Raw genomic sequence first — 21787 nt, 5'->3', positions numbered from 1 at the left:
CACGAAGATCAATCTTGGTGAACCACTTGGCACCTTTAATCCGGGCAAACAAGTCTGACAACAGCGGCAAAGGATACTGAAATTTGACAGTGATCTTATTTAAGAGCCGATAGTCAATACAAGGCCTCAAAGATCCGTCCTTTTTGGCCACAAAAAAGAATCCCGCACCAAGAGGGGAAGAAGAAGGACGGATATGCCCCTTCTCCAGAGACTCTCTAATATATGAACGCATAGCGGTATGTTCAGGTACCGACAGGTTAAATAATCTTCCCTTAGGAAACTTACTGCCTGGAATCAACTCTATTGCGCAGTCACACTCCCTATGAGGAGGCAGTGCACTGGACCTGGACTCGCTGAAAACATCCTGATAATCAGACAAATACTCCGGAACTTCCGAAGGCGTAGAAGAAGCAATAGACACGGGCAGGGAATCCCCATGATTTCCACGGCATCCCCAACTTGACACTGACATGGCCTTCCAATCCAAGACTGGATTATGGGTCTGCAACCATGGCAACCCCAAAACAACCAAATCATGCATTTTATGCAAAACAAGAAAACGTATAACCTCCCGATGTTCAGGAGTCATACACATGGTAACCTGTGTCCAAAACTGCGGTTTATTTTCTGCCAACGGCGTAGCATCAATACCCCTAAGAGGGATAGGATTTTCTAATGGCTCAAGAACAAAACCACAGCGTTTGACAAATGACAGATCCATAAGACTCAGGGCAGCACCTGAATCTACAAACGCCATGGCAGGATAAGATGACAGTGAACAAATCAAAGTTACAGATAGAATAAATTTAGGTTGCAAATTACCAACGGTGACAGGACTAACAACCTTAGTTAGACGTTTAGAGCATGCTGAGATAACATGTGTAGAATCACCACAGTAGTAACACAAGCCATTCTGGCGTCTATGAATTTTCCGCTCATTTCTAGTCAGGATTCTATCACATTGCATTAAATCAGGTGTTTGTTCAGACAGCACCATAGGTGAATTTGCGGTTTTTCTATCACATTGCCTTAAATCAGGTGCCTGTTCAGACAACACCATAAGGGAATTTGCGGTTTTGCGCTCCCGCAACCGCCGGTCAATTTGAATAGCCAGGGACATGGTATCATTCAGACCTGTGGGAATAGGGAAACCCACCATCACATTCTTAATGGCTTCAGAAAGGCCATTTCTAAAATTTGCGGCCAGTGCACACTCGTTCCACTGAGTCAGCACGGACCATTTCCGAAATTTTTGGCAATACACTTCAGCCTCGTCCTGGCCCTGAGACATAGCCAGCAAGGCTTTTTCTGCCTGAATCTCAAGATTGGGTTCCTCATAAAGTAAACCGAGCGCCAGAAAAAACGCATCAATATCCGCCAATGCCGGATCTCCTGGCGCCAGCGAGAAGGCCCAATCCTGAGGGTCGCCCCGTAAAAAAGAAATAACAATTTTCACTTGCTGAGCGGAGTCTCCAGATGAACAGGGTCTCAGGGACAAAAATAATTTACAATTATTCCTGAAATTTCTAAACTTAAATCGGTCTCCGAAAAACAATTCAGGAATCGGTATCTTAGGTTCTGACATAGGATTTCTGGTAACATAATCTTGTATGCCCTGCACATGAGCAGCAAGCTGGTCCACACTTGTAATCAAGGTCTGGACATTCATGTCTACAGCAAGCTTGAGCCACTCAGAGGTAAAGGGGAAAAGGAAAAAAAAATGAGAGAGAGGAAAAAAAAAAACTTTTCTTTCTTATAATCCCGCTTCTGCAATGCATTTAACATTTAATAGTGGCCTGGCAAACTGTTATGACCCCAATGGCGAGGGTCTCAGAGAAATAGGTAAGTCTGCGAAGTACAAAAATCCAGCTCATAGGGCAGTGGTAACTGGGTTGACCATATATCTACTCCTAACGCCAACATTAGAAGTAGCCGGGGAACATGCCTACGTTGGTCGCTAGATGTCTCGCGCCAGCCGGAGGACTAACTACCCCTAGAAGAGGAAAACAAAGACCTCTCTTGCCTCCAGAGAAAGGACCCCAAAAGTAGGATACAAGCCCCCCACAAATAATAACGGTGAGGTAAGAGGAAATGACAAACACAGAAATGAACTAGGTTTAGCAAAGAGAGGCCCGCTTACTAATAGCAGAATGTAGTAAGATAACTTATATGGTCAACAAAAACCCTATCAAACATCCACGCTGGAAATTCAAGAACCCCCGAACCGTCTAACGGCCCGGGGGGAGAACACCAGCTCCCTAGAGCTTCCAGCAAGGACAGGATACAGATTAAGTACAAGCTGGACAAAAATGCAAACAAAAACAAATAGCAAAAAGCAAGAAAGCAGACTTAGCTTAATCTAGCAGGAACCAGGATCAGTAGACAAGAGCACAACAGATTAGCTCTGATTACAACGTTGCCAGGCATTGAACTGAAGGTCCAGGGAGCTTATATAGCAACACCCCTGAACTAACGGCCCAGGTGAGCATACAAGGGATGACTGACATACCCAGAGTCAAATCACTAGTAACCACTAGAGGGAGCCAAAAAGCAAATTCAAAACACTAACCCTAGCCCTAATGGGAAAATGGAAATAAATACATTTTTTTAATTTTTTAAATTTTTCGTAACTAAGGGGGTGATGAAGGGGGGTTTGATTTACTATTTATAGGGCGTTTTCTAGTGGATTTTTGATTGGCAGCCGTCACACACTAAAACACACTTTTTATTGCAAAAAATGTTTTTTGCGTTACCACATTTTGAGAGCTATAATTTTTCCATATTTTGGTGCACAGAGTCATGTGAGGTCTTGTTTTTTGCGGGACGAGTTGATGTTTTTATTGGTAACATTTTCGGGCATGTGACATTTTTTGATCGCTTTTTATTCTGATTTTTGTGAGGCAGAATGACCAAAAACCAGCTATTCATGAATTTCTTTTTGGGGGGGCGTTTATACCGTTCCACGTTTGGTAAAATGGATAAAGCAGTTTTATTCTTTGGGTCAGTATGATTACAGTGATACCTCATTTATATCTTTTTTTATGTTTTGGCGCTTTTTATACGATAAATACTATTTTAGAGAAAAAATTATTATTTTTGCCTCGCTTTATTCTGAGGACTATAACTTTTTTATTTTTTCACTGATGATGCTGTATGGCAGCTCGTTTTTTGCGGGACAAGATTATGTTTTCAGCGGTACGATGGTTATTTATTTCCATCTTTTTAATCGCATTTTATTCCACTTTTTGTTCGGCGGTATGATAATAAAGCGTTTTTTGCCTGTTTTTTTTTTTTTTTTTTTACGGTGTTCACTGAAGGGGTTAACTAGTGGGACAGTTTTATAGGTCGGATCGTTACGGACGTGGCAATACTAAATATGTGTACTTTTATTGTGTTTTTTTTTATTTAGCTAAAGGAATGTATTTAGTGGAACAATATTTTTTTTTTTTATTATTTATTTAGGATTTTTTTTTTTTACACATGTGTGTGGGGGGGGGGGGGGCATCACAGTAAAATGACAGATCGCCGATCTGACACTTTGCTATGCACTGTGCACAGAAGGGATGCTTCCCTGTACTGCCGGTACACTGCGATCATGTTTCATCGCAGTGTGCCGGGGGTTAATGTGGCAGGGGCGGTCCGTGACCGCTCCTGGCACATAGTGCCGGATGTCAGGTGAGATAGTCAGCTGACACCCGGCCGCGATCGGCCGCGCTCCCCCCGTGAGCGCAGCTGATCGCGCTGGACTTACTATTCCGTCCTTGGGAAGTAGGGCCCACCCCACATGGACGGAATAGTACGTCCGATGACAGAAAGGGGTTAAAATTATAGACTGTTCATGTTTTTGTCAGTGGGCAAACTTACAAGATCAGCAAGGGATCAAATATTATTTCCCCCAGTGTATATACTTATACTCTGGCTACGCATGGTATATACACGCCCCCTGGATGTTGACATCCACTCTTTATCAAAACTTACTTAGTCTGGTTCCTATTTGGTATTATTTCCATTTAATTGGAATTTACAAGTGATTCTCACAAAATTAGAATCTCGTCAAAAAGTTAATTTATTTCAGTTCTTCAATACATTTCAGTAAGCCAACATTTTGGATTTTAAAATCATTTTTCAAGCTGGTGTTATGAAGTATTCTAATTTACTGAGATTATGACTTTTGGGTTTTCATTGGCTGTTAGCCATAATCATCAACATTAACAGAAATAAACACTTGAAATAGATCACTCTGTTTGTAATGACCCTATATAATATATGAGCTTCACTTTTTGTAGTGAAGAATTGAAATTAATGAACTTTTTGATGATATTCTAATTTTTTGAGAAGCACCTGTATATCATTACTAATCCCTAATATTTATACTGCTTGTTACATGGATTACCCTATAGGACCACTATTACCTTCTCCTTTTAATTGACTTTGGTACAGACTTTTACTCCACCCATTCCTATAGATTAATTTAGGTACTTGGGTTTGTTAGTTATAGAATAATCCCATTGATTACTCTATGCACTTGGGTTCATTTGGAATATATTTATTATTGTTATTTTTCCTATATATATATATATATATATATATATATATATATATATATATATATATATACACTCACCGGCCACTTTATTAGGTACACCTGTCCAACTTCTTGTTAACACTTAATTTCTAATCAGCCAATCACATGGCGGCAACTCAGTGCATTTAGGCATGTAGACATGGTCAAGACAATCTCCTGCAGTTCAAACCGAGCATCAGTATGGGGAAGAAAGGTGATTTGAGTGCCTTTGAACGTGGCATGGTTGTTGGTGCCAGAAGGGCTGGTCTGAGTATTTCAGAAACTGCTGATCTACTGGGATTTTCATGCACAACCATCTCTAGGGTTTACAGAGAATGGTCCGAAAAAGAAAAAAAATCCAGTGAGCGGCAGTTCTGTGGGCGGAAATGCCTTGTTGATGCCAGAGGTCAGAGGAGAATGGGCAGACTGGTTCGAGCTGATAGAAAGGCAACAGTGACTCAAATCGCCACCCGTTACAACCAAGGTAGGCCTAAGAGCATCTCTGAACGCACAGTGTGTCGAACTTTGAGGCAGATGGGCTACAGCAGCAGAAGACCACACCGGGTACCACTCCTTTCAGCTAAGAACAGGAAACTGAGGCTACAATTTGTACAAGCTCATCGAAATTGGACAGTAGAAGATTGGAAAAACGTTGCTTGGTCTGATGAGTCTCGATTTCTGCTGCGACATTCGGATGGTAGGGTCAGAATTTGGCGTAAACAACATGAAAGCATGGATCCATCCTGCCTTGTATGGAGCATCTTTGGGATGTGCAGCCGACAAATCTGCGGCAACTGTGTGATGCCATCATGTCAATATGGACCAAAATCTCTGAGGAATGCTTCCAGCACCTTGTTGAATCTATGCCACGAAGAATTGAGGCAGTTCTGAAGGCAAAAGGGGGTCCAACCCGTTACTAGCATGGTGTACCTAATAAAGTGGCCGGTGAGTGTATATATATATATTTTATTATTTACTCATCCTTTTGCTCGCCTGAAGAATACCGCTATGATAACATTTTGAGAAGGACACTCATTGGCCTTGGTTACATTCATGGCATTTATAATCTTGAGATTTTTTTATGAATTATAACACAGACCTAGGTTTCTATCAGTCTTATCTTTGTACATAAGGCAATTCTCACCATTTACATCCCTTTGGGTATTATGTTTCTGTGTTGCATATTTCTCACGTAATCCATAATCTCGTTGCTGGTTTACCTTTATACAATTATTGTTTACATTGAACCCATATGTCATTTGTGACTTTTAGCTCTGGAATCCATTGTTTCACCGTTGGACTCCTCTTATTATTATTATTATTATTTATTGTTATAGCGCCATTTTTTCCATGGCGCTTTACATGTGAGGAGGGGTATACATAATAAAAACAAGTACAATAATCTTAAACAATACAAGTCATAACTGGTACAGGAGGAGAGAGGACCCTGCCCGCGAAGGCTCACAATCTACAAGGGATGGGTGAGGATACAGTAGGTGAGGATAGAGCTGGTCATACAGCGGTTTGGTTGATCGGTGGTTACTGCAGGTTGTAGGCTTGTCGGAAGAGGTGGGTCTTCAGGTTCTTTTTGAAGATTTCGATGGTAGACGAGAGTCTGATGTGTTGTGGTAGAGGGTTCCAGAGTAGGGGTGATACGCGAGAGGAATCTTGTATGCGATTGTGGGAAGAGGAGATAAGAGGGGAGTAGAGAAGGAGATCTTGTGAGGATCGGAGGTTGCGTGTAGGTAAGTACCGGGAAACAAGGTCACAGATGTATGGAGGAGACAGGTTGTGGATGGCTTTGTACGTCATGGTTAGGGTTTTGTTATGCCCTTTGTTCACCATGTATAGGGTCCATAACACCGCCGCTTAACCCCTATGTTTCTGTTCAAGGCTGTCATACTATCTGAGTTTCTAATATGTTGTTCTGAGACATGGTTGACTTTACATCATATTATTTGTCCCCCAGGAGACTACTATCCATACGTGTAGCCATGTGGTCCATCAGATGGGAAGGATATTACCTCTGTTTCTGGCGATACTTTAATACCCCCAGGCTGGGGCTGTCTGTGCATGTGCTGGGATGACGCATGTTGCTGGCAGGGAAACCTGCCCTTACTTGTCTGTCGAGCTCCTTGCGCATGCATTGACTATCTAAGGGAAACGCCATTAACCTTTATCATGCGACTACTTCCTATTATTTCTCAGCCACTTACACTGGCACAAACTGCATGCTCTGCCTGAATGAGTCCCGGTCAATGTGATTGCAGCAAATAACCATTTATTTAGTTTACTCTTCATTATTTATATACATGTGTCATACTTCCCCTGATGAAGCTATTGTAACAGCGATACGTGTGGGGTCCTCTCCCACACCTCTGTCCCTTTTGGTAACAACCTACCATGGTTTTTCTCTCTATACATTGTTGAATATACATGAGTTAGGGTTTTCTTTTGATTCTTTTGGCAGGTCATTACTTGATATTGTGCTCATCTTCATAGTGCCTTATTCTGACTCTCTCTTTGACATTCATACCATGCAACCTCTTATTTGTCAATAATTGTGGGGAGTTATCTGGTCATCTCTGTAATCCTGTGCTGGATTACCTGGGCAGCACAAGTACTACTTACAGTTGTTGCCTTGGCATGCTACTCCTCAAAGGGCCAGCAGTGCTGATTTTGGAGGTGCTCTTCTTTCCTGCGGCCTATACAGTTGCTTGGGGCACACTGCACTTTAGGGGCCAGCACGGTGGCTCAGTGGCTAGCTTCCAGCGTTGGAATCCTGGCTTCACATCTTACCAAGAACAACATCTGCAAGGAGTTTGTATGTTCTCCCCATCTTTGCGTGGGTTTCCTCTGGGTTCTCCAGATCTTCTTTTACTCCAAAGACATACTGATAGGGAATTAACATTGTGAGACCCAATGGGGACAGTGATGATGATGTCTGCAAAGCGCTAAGAAATTAATGGCACTCTCTAAGGGAGTAAAATAAATAAATAGAGGCTAACAGCATTGGTAATTGAGGTCATGCTCATTTAATATTATATCTGCCATGGACAACTCATAAAGTCCCATGGATTCCAGTACCACCTTTATGCTGACGACACTCAGATGTACCTTTCTGGACCAGACGTCACCTCTCTGCTGAATCCCGGAGTGTCTATCAGCCATATCCTCCTTCTTCTCCTCTCGCTTTCTCAAACTCAATGTGGACAAATCTGAACGCATCATCTTTCCTCCATCTCATAGATCTTCCATACCTGACCTATCTGTCGCAGTTAACGACATCTCGCTTTCCCCCGTACCGGAAGTCCGCTGCCTCGGAGTAACCCTTGACTCTGCCCTGTCCTTCAAACCGCACATCCAAGCTCTCTCCACCTCCTGTTGCCTCCAGCTCAAAAATATCTCCAGAATCCGTCCTTTCCTCAACCCTCAATCTACTAAAATGCTTGTACATGCCCTCATCATCTCCGGCCTTGACTACTGCAACATCCTTTTCTGTGGCCTCCCTCCTAACACCCTTGCACCTCTCCAGTCCATCCTTAACTCTGCTGCCCGACTAATTCTCCTCTCTCTTCTCGCTACTCCTCTGCTTCCCCTCTCTGCAAATCTCTTCACTGGCTCCCATTCCCTCAGTGTATCCAGTTCAAATTACTAATACTGACCCACAAAGCCATCCATAACCTGTCTCCTCCATATATCTCTGAACTAATCTCCCGATATCTTCCCTTTACGTAATCTCCAGTCCTCCCAAGACCTCCTTCTCTCCTCCACACTTATCCGCTCCTCACCCAACCGCCTCCAAGACTTCTCCAGAATATCCCCCATTTAGTGGCCATTTTTTTCTATACTGCTTTTTCCATACATGATGTAGCACCCTCGTATTTATATTGGATGATTAGTATTATTTCTGTATATTTTGGTGTGTCCTGTCTGCTTTAGGTATCTTTAGCTACACAGTAATGTGATGCTATGTTGCAATCTCAGATCCTAGGTTATTACTTTCATATGTTCTCATTTGCGCACTTTAAATGTAGTCAAGTGCATTACTGCAGGATCTGACATATATAACATGCCACGACAGATAATAAACATACTCATATTACTAGAACAAATAGAGAAAAGTTTGTGGAGTGAACGGCACTAGAGGATTACACTATCCAGACTTGGATACAAGTGAATCCAATTTAACAGCTTGCACGAAATCTCAGGGATCAAGGTGCTCAGCATCAGAAGCATGAAGTCCGTTACACAAAAATAGAAAGAAATGCGGCACTCACCCTTTTTTGCTTGTGAAATCGTGCTGTTTTTATTGGACTGACATGAAGAAGTAGTAGTTGCACGCCTGATTTATTACATGGACATGTAACTACTACTTCTTCATGTCAGTCCAATAAAAACAGCACGATTTCACAAGCAAAAAGGGGTGAGTGCCGCATTTCTTTCTATTTTTATACTCATATTACGGCAGAACGCTGGGTATTGCCAAGGCTTCATAAGGTTATAAATCTTGAACTTGTAATATTAACTTACTGTCCTGGCAACTTCCTTCTCTTTTTCTCTTTCTATCAGCCTATCCTATATTAACAAAAGTACTGACCCACACTCCTTAATCATTTTTTTTTATTCACTGCCACAGGTGCATAAAACACAGCCCCTCACCATGCCGTCTGCCTTTACCAACATGTAACTCAATGGTTGGTGGCAAAGAGCTCACCAATACCAGCGTGGTTCTGTAATAGGAGCCACTAGGGTAACAAGTCTGTTTATGGCATTTTTTACCTCCTTAATCTTCCCCCATCACATGTGAGTGATATTATTGAGAAGTGGAAGGGACTCCAGCAACTCAACCACGAATTGGAGACCACGTAACGTTACAGAGTGGAGGGCCGAGTGCTAAGGAGCAGAGGGCAGAAAAGTCACTAACGATCTGCTGATTAAATAACTGCAGAGTCCAGAACTTCTCTGGCATTAACTGATTCAATAGCTGCAAAGTCCAAAACTTCTCTGGCATTAACATAAGCACAAAAATTGTTCCAGGAACTTCATGGCATGGGTTTCCATGGACAAGCAGCTACATGCAAGCCTTACATTGCTGAGAATTGGATGAAGTGGTGTAAAGCCACAATCAATGGACTCTGGATCAGTGGAAACGTGTTCTGTGGAGTGACAGATCACATTCCTTATCTGGCATCTGATGAGCAAGTCTGGGTTTGGTGAATGCCAGGAGAACGTTACCTGCCTGACTACATTGTGCTAGCTGTAAAGTTTGTTGTAGGAAGGATACTACAGGATTTCTTTTTTCAATGTTGGGAGTTTGGTGTGGAAGAAATTGACTTGCAGCAAAGAGCCCAGGTCTCAACCCCATACAACATCTTTGCGATGGACTAGAACAGAGATTGTGAGCCCGGCCTCTCCACCATCAGTGAGTGACCTCACAAATGATCTTCTGGATGAAGAGGCAAAAATTACCACAGACACCACCAAAATCTTGTAGAAAACCTTCCCAAAAGACTGGGAGCTGTTATAGTCTGGTACGAACACCATACTAATGCCTATGGATTTAGAATGGGATGTCATAAAAACCGTGTGATGTGTGGGTGTCCCAATACTTTTATCATTATTGTGTGCTTATCTGTGTGAGAGTGAAGATGATGGCCTTCCACCTCTCTGATGACTCCTGATGTTTTATATGTGTGAAAATGTACTGTTTTATTGTCATCTGTCATGGTTCTCAATGGCAAGAGACCGTAGTAAAGCATACAAAAGGACTAGCTCTTGGAAGATGGGAACTCGAGCTGACTGTGAGCTAAACCTACCGCACAACTAACAGTGGCCGGGTAGCGTGCCTACGTTTTATCCCTAGACGCCCAGCGCCAGCCGGAGGACTGACTGACCCTAGCAGAGGAAAGTACAGACCTGGCTTACCTCTAGAGAAATTTTCCCCAAAAGGCAGACAGTAGCCCCCACATATATTGTCGGTGATTTTAGAGGAAAATGACATACGAAGTATGAAGATAGGTTTAGCAAATTGAGGTCCGCTTACTAGATAGTAGGAAGACAGAAAAGGGAACTTCACAGTCAGCTGAAAACCCCTTTCAAAACACCATCCTGAAATTACTTTAAGACTCTGATATCAACTCATGACACCAGAGTGGCAATTTCAGCTCACAAGAGCTTCCAGCCTCAGAAATATTCAAAAACAGAGAACTGGAACAAAAATGCAAAACAATCTTAGGACTACAAGTCCAACTTAGCTGATAGTAGTCTAGGAGCAGGAACATGCAACAGAAAGGCTTCTGGTAACATTGTTGGCCGGCATAGAAATGACTGAGGAGCAAGGCTAAATAGAAACTCCCACATCCTGATGGAAACAGGTGAACAGAGGAGATGAAGCACACAAGTTCAGTACCACCAGTAACCACCGGGGGAGCCCAGAAACCAAATTCACAACAGTACCCCCCCCTCAAGGAGGGGGCACCGAACCCTCACCAGAACCACCAGGGCGATCAGGATGAGCCCTATGAAAGGCACGGACCAAATCGGAGGCATGAACATCAGAGGCTGTCACCCAAGAATTATCCTCCTGACCGTAGCCCTTCCACTTGACCAAATACTGAAGTCTCCGTCTGGAAACACGGGAGTCCAAGATCTTCTCGACAACGTACTCCAACTCACCCTCAACCAACACCGGAGCAGGAGGCTCAACGGAAGGCACAACCGGTACCTCATACCTGCGCAACAATGACCGATGGAAGACATTATGAATAGAAAAAGATGCAGGGAGGTCCAAACGAAAGGACACAGGGTTAAGAATCTCCAATATCTTGTACGGGCCGATGAACCGAGGCTTAAACTTAGGAGAAGAAACCTTCATAGGGACAAAACGAGAAGACAACCACACCAAGTCCCCAACACAAAGACGAGGACCAGCACGACGACGGCGGTTGGCAAACTGCTGAGTCTTCTCCTGGGACAACTTCAAATTGTCCACCACATGCCCCCAAATCTGATGCAACCTCTCCACCACAGCATCCACTCCAGGACAATCCGAAGACTCCACCTGACCGGAAGAGAAACGAGGATGAAACCCCGAATTACAGAAGAAAGGAGAAACCAAGGTGGCAGAACTAGCCCGGTTATTGAGGGCAAACTCCGCCAAGGGCAAAAAGGCAACCCAATCATCCTGATCCGCAGACACAAAACACCTCAAATAAGTCTCCAAGGTCTGATTAGTTCGCTCGGTCTGGCCATTAGTCTGAGGATGGAAAGCAGACGAAAAAGACAAATCAATGACCATCCTAGCACAGAACGCTCGCCAAAATCTAGACACGAATTGGGTTCCCCTGTCAGAAACGATATTCTCCGGAATACCATGCAAGCGAACCACATTTTGAAAAAACAGAGGAACCAGCTCGGATGAGGAAGGCAATTTAGGCAAGGGGACCAAATGGACCATCTTAGAGAAACGGTCACACACCACCCAGATGACAGACATCTTCTGAGAAACAGGGAGATCAGAAATAAAATCCATGGAGATGTGAGTCCAAGGCCTCTTCGGAATAGGCAAAGATAACAACAATCCACTAGCCCGAGAACAACAAGGCTTGGCCCGAGCACAAACATCACAAGACTGCACAAAACCTCGCACATCTCGCGACAGGGAAGGCCACCAGAAGGACCTAGCCACCAAATCCCTGGTACCAAAGATTCCAGGATGACCAGCTAATGCAGAAGAATGGACCTCCGAGATGACTCTACTGGTCCAATCATCCGGAACAAACAGTCTACCAGGCGGGCAACGATCAGGTCTATCCGCCTGAAACTCCTGCAAGACCCGTCGCAAGTCTGGGGAAACAGCAGATAATATCACTCCATCCTTAAGGATACCTGTAGGTTCAGAATTACCAGGGGAATCAGGCTCAAAACTCCTAGAAAGGGCATCCGCCTTCACATTTTTAGAACCCGGTAGGTAAGAAACCACAAAATTAAACCGAGAGAAAAATAACGACCAGCGCGCCTGTCTAGGATTCAGGCGCCTGGCAGACTCAAGATAAATCAAATTCTTGTGGTCGGTCAATACCACCACCTGATGTCTAGCCCCCTCAAGCCAATGACGCCACTCCTCAAAAGCCCACTTCATAGCCAAGAGCTCCCGATTACCAATATCATAATTTCGCTCAGCGGGCGAAAATTTACGAGAAAAGAACGCGCAAGGTCTCATCACGGAGCAGTCGGAACTTTTCTGCGACAAAACCACCCCAGCTCCGATTTCTGAAGCGTCGACCTCAACCTGAAAAGGAAGAGTAACATCAGGCTGACGCAATACAGGGGCGGAAGAAAAGCGGCGCTTAAGCTCCCGAAAGGCCTCCACAGCAGCAGGGGACCAATCAGCAACATCAGCACCCTTCTTAGTCAAATCAGTCAACGGCTTAGCAACATCAGAAAAACCAGTTATAAATCGACGATAAAAATTAGCAAAGCCCAAAAACTTCTGAAGGCTCTTAAGAGAAGAGGGTTGCGTCCAATCACAAATAGCCTGAACCTTGACAGGGTCCATCTCAATGGAAGAGGGGGAAAAAATGTACCCCAAAAACGAAATCTTTTGAACCCCAAAAACACACTTAGAACCCTTTACACACAAGGAATTAGAGCGCAAAACCTGAAAAACCCTCCTGACCTGTTGGACATGAGAGTCCCAGTCATCCGAAAAAATCAAAATATCATCCAGATACACAATCATAAATTTATCCAAATATTCACGGAAAATGTCATGCATAAAAGACTGAAAGACTGAAGGGGCATTTGAAAGACCAAAAGGCATTACTAAATACTCAAAATGGCCCTCAGGCGTATTAAATGCGGTTTTCCACTCATCCCCCTGCTTAATTCGCACTAAATTATACGCCCCACGAAGATCAATCTTAGAGAACCACTTGGCCCCCTTTATTCGAGCAAACAAATCAGTAAGCAGTGGCAAAGGATACTGATATTTAACCGTGATTTTATTCAAAAGCCGATAATCAATACACGGCCTCAAAGAGCCATCTTTTTTACATACAAAGAAAAAACCGGCTCCTAAGGGAGATGACGAAGGACGAATATGTCCCTTTTCCAAGGACTCCTTAATATATTCCCGCATAGCAGCATGTTCAGGCACAGATAGATTAAATAAACGACCCTTTGGAAACTTACTGCCCGGAATCAGATCTATAGTACAATCGCAATCTCTGTGCGGAGGTAGTGAACCAAGTTTAGGCTCCTCAAAAACGTCACGATAATCAGATAAAAATTCCGGAATCTCAGAGGGAATAGATGACGAAATGGAAACCAAAGGTACGTCCCCATGAGTCCCCTGACATCCCCAGCTTAACACAGACATTGCTTTCCAGTCGAGGACTGGGTTATGAGATTGCAGCCATGGCAATCCAAGCACCAACACATCATGTAGATTATACAACACAAGGAAGCGAATAATCTCCTGGTGATCCGGATTAATACGCATAGTTACTTGTGTCCAGTATTGTGGTTTATTACTAGCCAATGGCGTGGAGTCAATACCCTTCAGAGGTATAGGAACTTCCAGAGGCTCTAAATTAAACCCACAGCGTTTGGCAAAGGACCAATCCATAAGACTCAAAGTGGCGCCAGAGTCGACATAGGCGTCCGCGGTAATAGACGATAAAGAGCAAATCAGGGTCACAGATAGAATAAACTTAGACTGTAAAGTGCCAATTGAAACAGACTTATCAACCTTCTTAGTACGTTTAGAGCATGCTGATATAACATGAGTTGAATCACCACAATAGAAGCATAACCCATTTTTTCGCCTAAAATTCTGTCGTTCGCTTCTGGACAGAATTCTATCACATTGCATAATCTCTGGCGCCTTCTCAGTAGACACCGCCAAATGGTGCACAGGTTTGCGCTCCCGCAAACGCCGATCAATCTGAATAGCCATTGTCATGGACTCATTCAGACCTGTAGGCACAGGGAACCCCACCATAACATCTTTAATGGCATCAGAGAGACCCTCTCTGAAATTCGCCGCCAGGGCGCACTCATTCCACTGAGTAAGCACAGACCACTTACAAAATTTTTGGCAGTATATTTCAACCTCATCTTGCCCTTGAGACAGGGCCATCAAGGCTTTTTCAGCCTGAATCTCTAAATGAGGTTCCTCATAAAGCAACCCCAAAGCCAGGAAAAACGCATCCACATTGAGCAACGCAGGATCCCCTGGTGCCAAAGCAAATGCCCAATCCTGAGGGTCGCCCCGGAGCAAGGAAATTACAATCCTGACCTGCTGTGCAGGATCTCCAGCGGAGCGAGATCTCAGAGACAAAAATAATTTACAATTATGTTTGAAATTCTGGAAGCGAGATCTATCCCCGGAGAAAAATTCAGGTAAAGGAATTCTAGGTTCAGATATAGGAGCATGAATTACAAAATCCTGTAAACTTTGAACCTTCATAGCGAGATTATCCAAACCAATAGCTAAACTCTGAGGATCCATTTTAATCAGGTGAAATCAGAACCATTCAAGGATTAGAAGGAGAGAGAGACGAAGGCTGCAGTAAGCAGAGATGCAAGTGAATCAACTAATGAGCAAACTCAGAAAAAAAAAAAAAAAAAATTCTCTGCAGACTTCCTTTCTCTCCTTTCTTCTGCCAATTATTTTAACTCTTGGCCGGCCAAACTGTCATGGTTCTCAATGGCAAGAGACCGTAGTAAAGCATACAAAAGGACTAGCTCTTGGAAGATGGGAACTCGAGCTGACTGTGAGCTAAACCTACCGCACAACTAACAGTGGCCGGGTAGCGTGCCTACGTTTTATCCCTAGACGCCCAGCGCCAGCCGGAGGACTGACTGACCCTAGCAGAGGAAAGTACAGACCTGGCTTACCTCTAGAGAAATTTTCCCCAAAAGGCAGACAGTAGCCCCCACATATATTGTCGGTGATTTTAGAGGAAAATGACATACGAAGTATGAAGATAGGTTTAGCAAATTGAGGTCCGCTTACTAGATAGTAGGAAGACAGAAAAGGGAACTTCACAGTCAGCTGAAAACCCCTTTCAAAACACCATCCTGAAATTACTTTAAGACTCTGATATCAACTCATGACACCAGAGTGGCAATTTCAGCTCACAAGAGCTTCCAGCCTCAGAAATATTCAAAAACAGAGAACTGGAACAAAAATGCAAAACAATCTTAGGACTACAAGTCCAACTTAGCTGATAGTAGTCTAGGAGCAGGAACATGCAACAGAAAGGCTTCTGGTAACATTGTTGGCCGGCATAGAAATGACTGAGGAGCAAGGCTAAATAGAAACTCCCACATCCTGATGGAAACAGGTGAACAGAGGAGATGAAGCACACAAGTTCAGTACCACCAGTAACCACCGGGGGAGCCCAGAAACCAAATTCACAACAGTCATCCTTCTGTTAGACTGCAGCCCATCCTAGTCAGGTGTGACAAGGATTAACTATAAGGCCAGCCCAGTGTTGGGGAGGAGCAATGGGGATCTGTGGGCTAGTTTCAGGTTCTGTAGTGAGTTAGTTAAGAAACAGATGAGGAAGAAGTAAGGACACCAGGGCCGGACTTAGCCCAAAAGGCGCCCTGTGCGAGACTGCAGGACGGCGCCCCCCCCCCCTCCAAACTTTGAAAGAAAACAATAACTCTTTAATATTCACAACAACACGTTTACTTAGAAAACTTGTGTTTCCCTGCAAAACACTTGAAGAAACACTAATATTGCAATAACGGGAATTATAAAGTGCTTTAAAGCGGACCAAAATGAAAAAATGACGCTTGGTCCAAAGCCATATGGGCTGACAGCCAATCAGAGTGCAGAGCGGCGGCCTGCAAGGCCAAACACCGCCACACCATGACCAGATGACATATTACCACCACAGTGATCGAATAATATCAAATACAAGGAACGAATACCACAACATCATGACCAGACCACATATTACCACCACATAGTGACTGAATACTACAATACTGATCAATAATAAAAAAAACCACAATACTATCACCATAAGTGCCATTATACACAGGAGATCTGTACTTAGTATGCAGCGTCTGTGTATAGGTAATACAGTGATCACCGGTGACATACACAGGACCTCAGTATATAGTATACAGTGTATAGTGTCAGTGTATAGGTAACACACTGACTCACCAGTGACATCTCTAGGTGAAGTCCTTCATCTTTCATCCCGCACAGACCGCCATCACTTCATCCAGCCAGGACTCGTCTCTGCAGGAAATAACACAGTTATCTCGAGTTCCACTTGCAGAACACATTACTTAATTTTCCCAACTTCTACATTACACCACATGAAGAAGGCGACATAGTGTCACTCTACACAGTAATAGGACCGCCCCTCCATTTAAAACAGTATACTCAAAAAATAAAATAAATACATCACTGCAGTAATAATATCCCTTAATTAGCCCCTATGGTAATAATATTCGCCATCCTGGCCCCCGTGTGTCTCATTCCTGGCGTCAGCCATATATTCTCCCATCCTGCCCTAATGAGTATCTATCCTGCCCCATATGATCTTCCCATCCTGCCCCATCTGTCTCCATCGTATCCATCCTGCCCCATCTGTCTCCAATCCTGCCTCCAGTGTCTCCAGTCATGACGCCATGTCTGTCATCCTGCCCCGTGTCTCCATTCTGCCCCTGTGTCAAGCATTCTGCCCGTGTCCAGCATTCTGCACCAGTGTCCAGCATTCTGCACCAGTGTCCAGCATTCTGCACCAGTGTCCAGCTTTCTGCCCCTGTGTCCAGCTTTCTGTCCCCTGTGTCCAGCTTTCTGCCCCAGTGTCCAGCTTTCTGCCCCAGTGTCCAGCTTTCTGCCCCAGTGTCCAGCGTTCTGCCCCAGTGTCCAGCTTTCTGCCCCAGTGTCCAGCGTTCTGCATCAGTGTCCAGCGTTCTGCCCCAATGTCCAGCGTTCTGCCCCTGTGTCCAGCGTTCTGCCCCTGTGTCCAGCTTTCTGCCCCAGTGTCCAGCTTTCTGCCCCAGTGTCCAGCTTTCTGCCCCAGTGTCCAGCTTTCTGCCCCCGTGTCCAGCTTTCTGCCCCAGTGTCCAGCATTCTGCCCCCGTGTCCAGCGTTCTGCCCCCGTGTCCAGCTTTCTGCCCCCGTGTCCAGCTTTCTGCCCCAGTGTCCAGCGCTCTGCCCCAGTGTCCAGCGTTCTGCCCCAGTGTCCAGCATTCTGCCCCAGTGTCCAGCGTTCTGCCCCAGTGTCCAGCGCTCTGCCCCCCCTGTGTCCAGCTTTCTGCCCCGTCTCCAGCTTTCTGCCCCAGTGTCCAGCTTTCTGCCCCAGTGTCCAGCTTTCTGCCCCAGTGTCCAGCGTTCTGCCTCCCTGTGTCCAGCTTTCTGCCCTGCCCCCCCCTCCCGATCGCCGCTCTCAATAATAATTTAAAAAAAAAAACAAGTTCTTCTTACCTGACCGCGATCCTGCTCTATCTGCTTATCGGTGGGGGCGGCCATCTTCCTGAGGCCGCGCGTGCGCAGGTGGAGTGCTCTGCTGCCCGGGGCTTCAGGAAAATGGCCGCGGGATGCCGCGCATGCGCAGATGGAGATCGCGGCGGCCATTTTTCTGAAGCCGAGAAGCGAACAGCCAGGTAAATTCTGCGCCGCCGGCGACCCGCCCCCCCGCATTGTGCCGCCCCCCGCATTGTGCCGCCCCCTTCCTACGCCACTGCCAGGGGGGGCCCGATGACCGGGGGCGTGGTAACCGGAACGCTGGCAGATGGAAATTTTAGAAAACGGCTGCCCCGTACCGGGTCGTACCGGCTGAATCCCACCCCTGATTTTGATGTAATGTGACATTAATCTGCTGAGCTCAATAAATGCGCCCCTTGTATGCTAACGAGCCTTGGCGCCCTGTGCGGCCGCACAGGTCGCACAGGGCAAAGGCCGGCCCTGAAGGACACCCTCTGGTTAAGGTGATCTTCACTTGGGGTATGTGTGTGGATGAAGAGAGCAGAAAAGCAGAGAGAAATAAAGAGAAAGTCTAAGAAGAACTCTAAGAAGAGACGAGTTAGCAAGGCTGGCAGCACAGGCGCACCATTACTTGGTTCATGGAAAAGTGGTCTGAAGAAAAGAGGTCACTTTAAAAGCTCAGCTAAAGTATCTCTCTATATATAAAGATTTGAGGTCTCTAACTTATTCTGCAAATCACCAACTGTGCTTCTGAAAATGTTTATTGAAAACATGGCACTGTATTGTAACCAAGAGAAAGACATCTGCACCTCCTGCTGTGCTTTGTGTGCAAAACCAACTCTTAAATAAAAAGGATTTAATTTTTTTGCACTGGTGTGGTTTCCCATTCATGGAGTCGGGGGGAATTAGATCCGTGGAATGCGTGGCAAACCAGAAGAGCTGGGAGGTGTCCACTATGGTACCTGTTCTCTCACACACACTGAAAACGGATCCCGTTTTTCTGTAGCAGGCCTGGGCACAGAAGACAAATACCTCACCCGCAGCTAGCATACCGAGCCCCATTACGTGTGGCGTAGTCGGCAGGATCATGTTTGTGGGGAGAAGACCCGTGGCATAGACGAGAGGGCGCCCGGAGTTAAACAGCCCAAGATGGCAACCAGAGCATAGACTCTAAGATGCCGATGACTGGTGAGCTGAGAAGGACCAACTATTGTTGAAGTGGATGGTGCCCGAGTGCGTGAAAATGTGCCCAGCCCACTGGGGTGTCGGCCTGGAAGAGCATGTGCCCTTCATCCAGTATCTGGCTCAAGATGGAAGGCACGTGTCATAGGAGGGCATGATTGAAAATGAAGTGCAGCTTAGCGGGTGAAAAACGGAGAGCTCAGGAGGCGTGGCCGAAGGTCGAGTTGCCCAGTGTGATGCATGACGCTGTGGACATGTCAGAAGCCTGGCCCCGGAAAAGGCATAATAGTGACAGGAGGCACTTGGCAAAAAGAAGGCCGGTGCCATTAGTCTGCTAGGAAACAGAGAGAACACAGTGTCATCTGTGTTCGCAGAAGAACATCCGCAACTAAAATGGCGGATCATCTGATAGAAAACATGAGCGGTGAGAGGCAATATGGGGACCAGTATGCAGTGCCAGTACTGGCATGGATTTGGGGTCTTTTGCCTGCCTTGGGGGTCTGATTACCACAATCAAGTAGTTTCGGAGATACCACCATCATCAGTTATAGTGGTTCAGCTTGAAAGGATACACTCAGTGTACACCGCTTGGGTGACCGGAGAGTCCATGACCATTCCAGAGTACCAAGTGGAGGTAGAGCTCACTGCAGAAAGCATTGAGCAGTGGTATACCGAAGGGAGGAAGATGGTAGAGGGGCTAAAGGAAGGATTTTAGGCCTTTTCTTCATTTTGGGAGCCTGATGTACAGTACAGACCAAAAGTTTGGACACAGCTTCTCATTTAAATATTTTTCTGTATTTTCATGACTTTGAAAATTGTACATTCACACTGAAGGCATCAAAACTATGAATTAACACATGTGGAATTATATACTTAAAACAAAGTGTGAAACAACTGAAATTATGTCTTATATTCTAGGTTCTCCAAAGTAGCCACCTTTTGCTTTGATGACTGCTTTGCACACTCTTGGCATTCTCTTGATGAGCTTCAAGAGGTAGTCACCGGGAATGATCTTTCAACATACTTGAAGGAGTTCCCAGAGATGCTTAGCACTTGTTGACCCTTTTGCCTTCACTCTGCGGTCCAGCTCACCCCAAACCATCTCGATTGGGTTTAGGTCTGGTGACTGTGGAGGCCAGGTCATCTGGCGTAGCACCCCATCACTCTCCTTCTTTGTCAAATAGCCCTTACACAGCCTGGAGGTGTGTTTAGGGTCATTGTCCTGTTGAAAAATAAATGATGGTCCAACTAAACGCAAACCGGATGGAATAGCATGCTGCTGAAAGATGCTGTGGTAGCCATGCTGGTTCAGTATGCCTTCAATTTTGAATAAATCCCCAACAGTGTCACCAGCAAACTACCCCCACACCATCACACCTCCTCCTCCATGCTTCACAGTGGGAACCAGGCACGTAGAGTCCATATGTTCACCTTTTCTGCGTCGCGCAAAGACACAGTGGTTGGAACCAAAGATCTCAAATTTGGATGCATCAGACCAAAGCACAGATTTCCACTGGTCTAATGTCCATTCCTTGTGTTCTTTAGCCCAAACAAGTCTCTTCTGCTTGTTGCCTGTCCTTAGCAGTGGTTTCCTAGCAGCTATTTTACCATGAAGGCCTGCTGCACAAAGTCTCCTCTTAAGGGCTCCTTCTCACTTGCGAGAAATACATCCGAGTCTTGCAGGTTAAAACCCTGCTCTGGCGCCGGCACTCCAGAGCGGAGCGTGCAGCCGCACAGCAATACATGGAGCTGCACGCTCCGCTCTGGAGTGCCGGCACCAGAGCAGGGTTTTAACCTGCGAGACTCGGCCGTATTTCTCGCAAGTGAGAAGGATCCCTTACATTTGTTGTACAGATGTGTCTGGTGCTAGAACTCTGTGTGGCATTGACCTGGTCTCTAATCTGAGCTGCTGTTAACCTGCGATTTCTGAGGCTGGTGACTTGGATAAACTTATCCTCAGAAGCAGAGGTGACTCTTGGTCTTCCTTTCCTGGGGCGGTCCTCATGTGAGCCAGTTTCTTTGTAGCGCTTGATGGATTTTGCCATTGCACTTGGGAACATTATCAAAGTTTTCCCAATTTTTCGGACTGACTGACCTTCATTTCATAAAGTAATGATGGCCACTCGTTTTTCTTTACTTAGAATTTGTATTATGGCAAGAAAAAAGCAGCTAACAGTCTGTTCAGTAGGACTATCAGCTGTGTATCCACCAGACTTCTGCTCAACACAACTGATGGTCCCAACACCATTTATAAGGCAAGAAATCCCACTTATTAAACCTGACAGGGCACACATGTGAAGTGAAAACCATTGACTTACTCTTGAAGCTCATCAAGAAAATGCCAAGAGTGTGCAAAGCAGTCATCAAAGCAAAAGGTGGCTACTTTGAAGAACCTAGAATATAAGGCATAATTTCGGTTGTTTCACACTTTTTTGTTAAGTATATAATTCCACACGTGTTAACTCATAGTTTTGATACCTTCAGTGTGAATGTACAATTTTCATAGTCATGAAAATACAGAAAAATCTTTAAATGAGGTGTGTCCAAACTTTTGGTCTGTACTGTAGATGTACAGGTAG

The sequence above is a fragment of the Ranitomeya variabilis genome, chromosome 3, assembly GCF_051348905.1.
Source record: "Ranitomeya variabilis isolate aRanVar5 chromosome 3, aRanVar5.hap1, whole genome shotgun sequence".
NCBI lineage: Eukaryota > Metazoa > Chordata > Amphibia > Anura > Dendrobatidae > Ranitomeya > Ranitomeya variabilis.
The sequence above is the reverse complement of the archived record's forward strand: the minus strand, read 5'-3'. Positions refer to the sequence as shown.